Here is a 9,666-nt window from a genome sequence, read left to right as displayed (position 1 = left end):
GGGCCGCTGCCACCCTCCGCTCCTCTGTCTCTCCCTTCTCGCAGCGCTCATCTCTTCTCCCTGCCCACAGCGCTCACCTGGGGGGAACAAAGAAGCAGGGGGAGGACCAGAGGAGCAGGGACGACGACAGACAGCTGACTCAACAGCTATGGCCTGGGAGTTTCTCACTTCTGCCTAATCTTGTCCCATAGGGGGGGGGCGGGGCACCAAACTGATTCTTTGCCCCCGGGTGAAATAATGTCTAGCTTCCCCACTGGTACTGCCTATAAGAGTACCAGTACCAGCCGTTCTACTCTAATAAAGTAAAACGGCTAGTGAAGGGGGAGAGGGGGCTTTGGTGGCCGGGGGTGTGCAGGAGTTGTCCGGCCGCTGTGGAAGAGACATGTCAAAGTGGGCCAGTCTGGATGAAGTCCAGGGCCAAATGTTTGTCCCAGTCCAGCCCTGCAGGGCAGTAGGGGGAATCTGTGCTTTCCAGGATGATTAGGGTGTGCCTGGGCACACCTGGCACACCCTGTGCGCACGCCTATGTCAACGGTCTTCTTCTATGTACCCGCTTCTATGCACACCTGGGTTTGCCTTTTTCTTACAAAAGAGATACTTTGTATATATTTTTTAAGTCCATAAAAAAACAAAAACAAAAAACACAAAAACAAAAAAGAACATTCTAGCATTCTCTGGATTTGTTACATTTTATCTCATGTAAAAAATACATACGATATATGTGTGTGTGTGTGATGCTCCTCATCGCCATCTAGTGGCGATAATATGGTATTTTTCTACTACCCATAAAAACAATCCTTCGACATGGAAAATAAAACATTTGTTTTTGTCCATTGTGCACAGAAAATGCAGATTTGCTCGGTGGATGTTTTTTTTTTGTAATGTATATATGGTGCTACACCACAAAACAAATAAAATAAAAGTAGCAAAAAATGTAATAAAAAAAAAGGAATACACGTAACAAATGCAATTTGCTTAGTTTCACAGCACACCATCTAGTGGCACAACTGCTAAAATACAGCCGGCCACAATATCTATTATTAAAATGCTTCCTCCTATTCCTCAATATTACAATAACTAGATATAAACAAGCACCGTGCATGGAGGCATGCTCTTTAAAACTCCAAAAGGGCCTGAAAAGCCCCACTTATAAACAAGATGAAAAAGCACCATGTGAAGGCTATTCTTACACTTGTGATTGGGGGAAGCGATAAAAACACATGGTTGGGCTGCATCTTTACCACCCCCAATCACCACCCTGGGGCTGTAAAAATGCTGCAGCCGCAACGCTTTGGATCTCACATGTAAAAATGATCCCCCTGCTGTGTGCAGCGGGCAGTACCACCCAATGAAAATAAAAATGGTACTGTGGGCTAGGGACGGACTCGGAAAGGCACCAACATCCCTGGATAGAAGATATATACAGGAAGGTCTGTAATGGGATCTTAGTGGTGCCATAAACAAGATAGTACCAAAAAAGCTTTTTATAAAAAAAGTATATGCCTTTTTCATTATTTTAGCTTTTCTTTGGTTGGGTGCGACAATTCATGTCCTACCCTTGGCACCATCTATTAACTTTGTTAGTAGTCTATTTTGTGAGTATACTCTAAGCTACATGTTTTGGTGTTCCACTAATATGACTTGTTGGTGTCCACTCCTTGGAGCTAATTAACCAACATAGATACCATTAATCATATATTGTAACTTGGTCTTGGTGTGTCCTCTGTGGTCACACGGCACCCCTTGTGTCCCCTGCATCATCTCAGTGGCTCTGCACCCCTTGTGTCCCCTGCATCATCTCGGTGGCTCTGCACCCCTTGTGTCCTCTACATCATCTCAGTGGCTCTGCACCCCTTGTGTCCCCTGCATCATCTCGGTGGCTCTGCACCCCTTGTGTCCTCTACATCATCTCAGTGGCTCTACACCCCTTGTGTCCCCTGCATCATCTCGGTGGCTTTGCACCCCTTGTGTCCCTTGCATCATCTCGGTGGCTTTGCACCCCTTGTGTCCTCTGCATCATCTCAGTGGCTCTGCACCCCTTTGTGTCCTCTGCATCATCTCGGTGACTCTGCACCCCTTGTGTCCTCTGCATCATCTTGGTGGCTCTGCACCCCTTGTGTCCCTTGCATCATCTCGGTGGCTCTGCACCCCTTGTGTCCTCTGCATCATCTCGGTGGCTCTGCACCCCTTGTGTCCCCTGCATCATCTCGGTGGCTCTGCACCCCTTGTGTCCCCTGCATCATCTCGGTGGCTCTGCACCCCTTGTGTCCTCTGCATCATCTCCGTGGCTTTGCACCCCTTGTATCCTCTGCATCATCTTGGTGGCTCTGCACCCCTTGTATCCTCTGCATCATCTTGGTGGCTTTGCACCCCTTGTATCCTCTGCATCATCTCGGTAGTTCTGCACCCCTTGTGTCCCTTGCATCATCTCGGTGGCTTTGCACCCCTTGTATCCTCTGCATCATCTTGGTGGCTCTGCACCCCTTGTGTCCCTTGCATCATCTCGGTGGCTCTGCACCCCTTGTGTCCTCTGCATCATCTCGGTGGCTCTGCACCCCTTGTGTCCCCTGCATCATCTCGGTGGCTCTGCACCCCTTGTGTCCCCTGCATCATCTCGGTGGCTCTGCACCCCTTGTGTCCCCTGCATCATCTCGGTGGCTCTGCACCCCTTGTGTCCCCTGCATCATCTCGGTGGCTCTGCACCCCTTGTGTCCTCTGCATCGTCTCGGTGGCTCTGCACCCCTTGTGTCCCCTGCATCATCTCGGTGGCTCTGCACCCCTTGTGTCCTCTGCATCGTCTCGGTGACTCTGAGTTGTCAACACTGGGAGACTGTGTCTGTGTAAGCTATTAAATGGTTGGACATGGCGAATATAAATATAAACCTCCCTCCTAGACTGTAAGCTCTAACGATCAGGCCCTCTGGTTCCTCCTGTATGGAATTGTATTGTAATTGTACTGTCTGCCCTCATGTTGTAAAGTGCTGCTGTGCCGAATCGCAAAAAAATGGCCTGGTCTTTGGCCAGCCAAATGGTCCGGGGCTGAAGTGGTTAAACATTCAGGTAGATTGGCATATCTTTTGGCCAGCGTAGCGCATCCCATTTGCACTACGCCAACGTAACATAGTGAGGCAAGGCCAGTATTCACAAAGCACTTGCTCCGTAAGTTACGTCGGCGTAGCGGAAATGGGCCGGCGTAACCCCGCCTAATTCAAATTAGGCAGGTAGTGGGCGTGCTACATGTAAAGTAACCGTGACCCCATGTAAATGAAGGGCCGTTGGTACGGCGCATGCTCAGAATCACGTCGCAAATACTCAGTGCTTTCGACGTGAACGTAACCTACGCCAAGCCCCATTCACGTACGGGTAACGCAAACGACGTAAAATACGACGGCTGTTCCGTCGTCCATACCTTCCATGGGCTGCGCCATCTTTTTGGTGGTTTATCTTTACGCCGGAAAAACGCCTTATGTAAACGGCGTAGCTTACTGCGACGGGCGTACGTACGTTCGTGAATTGGCGTATCTTGCTAATTTACATATTCGATGCGTAAATCAACGTAAACGCCCCCTAGCGGCCAGCGTAAATATGCACATAAGATACGACGGCGTAGGAGACTTACGTCGGTCGTATCTTGGCAACAGTGAGGCGTATCTCATTTTAAGAATGCGCGCAAAGATACGACGGCGCTCATTCGGACTTATGACGGCGTATCTACTGATACGCCGTCGTAAGTCTCTCTGAATCTGGCTAAATGTCTGTAAACACTGCAGCTGGCAGCTGGGGCGAGCCCCACTGCTGTCCAAGTGTAATTGCCCCCCGTCTGAGCAGTCGCGTGCAAACAGAACCTCTGACCGGCCCTGGGTGCAGACGCGGCCAGATTCGACGTTTCTGAAGAGTTCTGGATGCGGCTAATCAGCAGTTTATATGCAGCTAGGGTGACCACATTTCCAAACTGCCATTCAGGGACACCCTTTCCTAAAAAAAGATAACTTTTTATAAAAAAAATTGTGACCCCCCCCCCATGGTTTTTACCGGTACATCCTGGGACCTGTAGTTCTTCACTAGTTGGGGGGGGGGGGTCGCATCTTCAGCTCTGAGGGGTTCATGGTGGGTCCTGTAGTCCTTCACTTTTGGGGGTCACATTCCCCCCAAAAGTAAAGGACTACAAGTCCCAGCATGAACTCCTAATATCTAAAGACGTGACCCCCTGCCCCCCCAATTTGAAGGACTACAACACCCAGCATGAAACCCCTGAGATCTAAGGGTGTGATCCCATAGATTTCACAGGTGTATGCTGGGACCTGTAGTTCTTCACTCTTTGGGGGGCAGGGGGTCTCACATCTTCAGCTCTGGGGGGGGGGGTCATGCTGGGACCTGTAGTCCTTAACTTTGGGGAGGTCACACCCCTCTAAAGTAAAGGACTACAAATCCCAGCATGAACCGATGATATCTAAAGATGTGACCCCCATCCCCCCCAATTTTGAAACTCCCAGCATGAACCCATGAGATCTAAGGGTGTGACCCCATAGATTTCACAGATCTATGCTGGGACCTGTAGTTCTTCACTAGTTTGGGGGGGGGGGGTCACATCTTAAAGCGGGAGTTCACCCATTTGTTAAATTTTTTTTTTTCTCCCCTTAGCTTCCTGCTCGTTTGGTCTAGGGGAATCGGCTATTTGTATTAAAATATGCGCTGTACTTACCCGTTTTCGAGATGCATCTTCTTCCGTCGCTTCCGGGTATGGGTCTTCGGGAGCGGGCGTTCCTTCTTGATTGACAGTCTTCCGAGAGGCTTCCGACGGTCGCATCCATCGCGTCACTCGTAGCCGAAAGAAGCCGAACGTCGGTGGGGCTCTATACTGCGCCTGCGCACCGACGTTCGGCTTCTTTCGGAAAATCGTGACGCGATGGATGCGACCGTCGGAAGCCTCTCGGAAGACTGTCAATCAAGAAGGAACGCCCATTCCCGCAGCCCATACCCGGAAGCGACGGAGAGGATGCATCTCGTAAACGGGTAAGTACGGATCATATTTTAAAACAAATAGCCGATTCCCCTAGAGAAAACGAGCATTCATCTAAGGGGAGAAAGTGCTCTCTAAGGGTGAACCCCCGCTTTAAACTCTGAGGGGTTGATGCTGGGACCTGTGTCAGTTTCATTCCGGGACACTGTATTGTCCCAGAGTGAAGGTGCCCGGGACAGACCTGCAGAATGTGGGACTGTCCCGGGCAATCCGGGACACGTGGTCACCCTATATAATGCAGCCAATGGCACAGAATGCTGCTGCGTCCAGAGGCCGTGTTCAGCCGCTTCTAAAAGCAGCAAATTAATCGCACCCCATATGAAGGAAGCCTAACACAGCTTCAGAACTCTCACAATTGAATCATTTTTCTCTAATCACACAATCTCATGTATTAGGTGACCGGGTCACATTTTTCTACTCACCAGATACATATTTCCATGGTAGACCTATGAGGCTTTTTCTGTGTAAGAGGAGCTCATTCCACGCCTGTGTCGGTGGATTATGGTATATTAGGTATACAGTATATATATAGACTTCAGTACAACTTACTCTGAGTTTGGCTCGGACTTTACCCCTATAAAGAGATTTAGGAGGAAGAACACACCTAGGTATTCCGACGCCATTCACACTCCTGTGTAAGTAAATGATGAACAGGTTATACAATGTATATCTATGTACAATACGAACTCCAGGAATCACACAAACACTACCCATACAGCGGGGCCCTCCCAAGCTGAAAGGGTTAAAATAGATTTCCAGGTCTGATCTGTATTGTATAGTTACATAGGCCCAGCTTGATACAATATACGTACAGTGGAACCTCGGATTACGAGGATAATCGGTTCCAGGAGAATGCTTGTAATCCGAAATACTCGCATATCAAAGCCAGTTTCCCCATTGAAGTCAATGGAAACTAAAATAATTTGTTCCGCATTGACTTCAATGGGATGCAATACCGAATGCGGCCAGAGATTGGGGGGGGGGGCACCAGAGAGCACTGAAAACGGCCGAAAAGGCCCTAGGACACTTCGGCTCATTTCCTACGCCCCCGTACCTCAGGCCAAATGAGGTACTGCAGGCCAATGTTCGGCTTTTCTCGGCTTCTACGCCCCCCCGTACCTCAGGCTAAATGATGTACTGCAGTACTTACACTATCTGTCCAAAATTAGGGACAACTGAGACAGAAGGGGGGCAGAGGCATTTAATACCAAAAGAGGGACAGCTGGGAGGTATGCATACATATCCACATACTAGGCCCAACTTACCCAAGAGCCATCTAGCCTACTAGCCAGGGCCGCCATCAGGGGGGTACAGGCAGTACACCTGTAAGGGTCCCAGTGGCCCCCAGGGGCCCGGATGACATCCCCCTTTTTTTTTTTTTTTTTTCTGTCAGCACCCAAAGCCTCCGACCTCTAAGGGGCCCGGTGGTCCCCAGGGCCCTGGATGGTTTCCCCCTTTTTCTTTTTTTTCTCTTTTTCATCAGCACCCAAAGCCCCCCCCCCCCAACCTCTAAGGGGCATGGTGGTGACCAGGGCCCCAGATGGCTTCCCCCCTTTTTTTTTTTTGTCGGCACCCAAAGCCCCCGACCTCTAAAGGGCCTGGTAGTCCCCAGGACATCCCCTTTTCTTTCTTTCTTTTTTTTTTTGTTCGTCAGCACCCAAAGCCCCCCCAACCTCTAAGGGGCCCGGATGGCATCCCCCTTTTTTTTCTTCATCAGCACCCAAGGCCCACCGACCTCTAAGTGGGCCCCAGGGCCCCAGATGGCATCCCCCTTTTTTTTTCGTCAGCACCCAAAGCCCCCCTGACCTCTAAGGGCCCCGGTGGTCCCCAGATGGCATCCCCCTTTTTTTATTTACTTATTTATTTTTTTTATTTCTTATTTTTCGTCAGCACCCAAATAAATAAATAAGTAAATAAAAAAAGACCTCTGAGGGGCTCGGTGGTCCCCAGGGCCCCGGATGGCATCCCCCTTTATTTTTGTTCATCAGCACTCAAAAAGCCCCCCATTCTCAATTCGTGGCCCCCCCCGCTTCTCAACTTGCGACTCCTCCCCCCCCGCTTCTCAAATTGCGTCACTTGTCTTGCATACACACGGTCACGCAAATGTTGTCGGAAACTGCGAACGTCAAGAACGCGGTGACGTACAACACGTACAACGAGCCGAGAAAAAAATGAAGTTCAATAGCCAGTGCGGCTCTTCTACTTGATTCCGAGCATGCGTGGAATTTTGTGCGTCGGCAATTATGTACAAGCGCTCGGAATTTTTCCGACAGCGAGTTTCGCTGTTGGAAAATTTGAGAACCAGCGCTCAAATTTTTGTTGTCGGAAATTCCGACAGCAAGCGTCCGATGGGGCCCACTACACGCGGTTGGGAATTTCCAATAAAAAGCTCACATCAGACTTCTGCTGGCGGAAATTCCGCTCCTGTGTAGGGGGCATAAATCTCCTCCCACGGTTGGAGTTGCGTCTGTTCCAGGGAGTCCCATCTCCGGCAGGAGGAGTTAGAAGAAGTAAGTCGTTGGCAGACGGGGAAGGATGCAGCCAAATGGTTTGGAGATCTGCATGGACCTGGTGAGCATCTGAGAGAGGAGGAATGGCAAGAGGAACTAAAGGGCGGCTTTGTTTCTAGGTTTAGTTCCATTACAGCGAGTGGTCTTCCATGTCCCACCAAAGGCAAGTATATAAAACAGCTTGTTTTGTAAGTTTACATGAGAACATGTCTTACGCTCTACATCTGATCCACACCAGCCCCCCTCCTGCATGCGCGGGGGGGGGGGGGGGTAGCAGAAGCATATTCTAGTCCATGGGTCTTCAAACTACGGCCCTCCAGTTGTTTAGGAACTACAATTCCCATCATGCCTAGTCATGTCTGTGAATGTCAGTTTGATACAATGCCTTATGGGATGTGTAGTTCCACCACAGCTGGAGGGCCGTAGTTTGAGGATCCCTGTTCTAGTCTGCTATTCCATACTATACTAGGAGAGGAAGGGAGAGGAAGGGAGAGGAAGGGAGGATACTAGGAATGTCAAGCATGTCAGCATCAGCATATCCAGGTCTATATTCTGAACAGTTCAATGTAGAGACAGCAGTACAGTTTACATCCCACTAATTTCTCTACTTGGCGCTAATAATCAGAATGTAACCTTTCCATTCCTAAATGCCCCAATCACAGGGTTGTAGATAAAAAAAAATGATCCTGGGAAGGGGTTTCAATTTATAAGATAAAGAAAACTAAAGTTGCCAACATTTCAAAGTGATTAGAATGGACCCCTTAACCACTTCAGCCCCGGACCATATTGCTGGCCAAATGACCAGGCCACTTTTTGCGATTCGGCACTGCGTCGCTTTAACTGACAATTGCGCGGTCGTGCGACGTGGCTCCCAAACAAAATTGGCGTCCTTTTTTCCCCACAAATAGAGCTTTCTTTTGGTGGTATTTGATCACCTCTGCGCTATTTATTTTTTGCGCTATAAACAAAAATAGAGCGACAATTATGAAAAAAATGCAATATTTCTTACTTTTTGCCATAATAAATATCCCCCAAAAACATATATCAATTTTTTTTTTCCTCAGTTTAGGCCGATACGTATTCTTCTACCTATTCTTGGTAAAAAAAAACACTGCAAAAAGCGTTTATCGATTGGTTTGCGCAAAATGTATAGCGTTTACAAAATAGGGGATAGTTTTATTTTTTTTATTTTTTTTTACTACTAATGGCGGCGATCAGCGATTTTTTTCGTGACTGCGACATTATGGCGGACACTTCCGACAATTTTGACACATTTTTGGGACCATTGTCATTTTCACAGCAAAAAATGCATTTAAATTGCATTGTTTATTGTGAAAATGACAGTTGCAGTTTGGGAGTTAACCACAGGGGGCGCTGTAGGAATTAGGGTTCACCTAGTGTGTGTTTACAACTGTAGGGGGGTGTGGCTGTAGGAGTGACGTCATCGATCGAGTCTCCCTATAAAAGGGATCACTCGATCGATGCGCCACCACAGTGAAGCACGGGGAAGTCGTGTTTACATACGGCTCTCCCCGTTCTTCAGCTCCTGGGAGCGATCGCGACGGAGCGGCTATAAACGAATAGCCGCGCCGTCGTCCCGGATCGCTCCCTGCGGGTTTCCGACCGCCGCATGTACCGGGGGGGGGGGTCCCGATCGGACCGCCAACCCACGGAAAGGCGGGGACGTACCTGTACGCCCATATGCCTGTACGTGCCATTCTGTGGACGTATATATACATGCGGCGGGGGTTAACCGGTTAACCACTTCAGCCCCGGACCATATTGCTGGCCAAAAGACCGGGCCACTTTTTGCGATTCGCTTTAACTGACAATTGCGCGGTCGTGCAACGTGGCTCCCAAACAAAATTGGCGTCCTTTTTTTCCCACAAATAGAGCTTTCTTTTGGTGGTATTTGATTACCTCTGCGCTTTTTGTTTTTTGCGCTATAAACAAAAATAGAGCGACAATTTTGAAAAAAAAAATCTAGATTTTTTTACTTTTTGCTATAATAAATATCCCCCAAAAATATATATAAAAAACTATTTTTTCCTCAGTTTAGGCCGATACGTATTCTTCTACATATTTTTCGTAAAAAAAAAAAAAAAACGCAATAAGCGTTTATTGATTGGTTTGCGC

Source organism: Rana temporaria, chromosome 6 (genome assembly GCF_905171775.1).
Source record: "Rana temporaria chromosome 6, aRanTem1.1, whole genome shotgun sequence".
Lineage (NCBI taxonomy): Eukaryota > Metazoa > Chordata > Amphibia > Anura > Ranidae > Rana > Rana temporaria.
Note: the sequence above shows the minus strand (reverse complement) of the source record.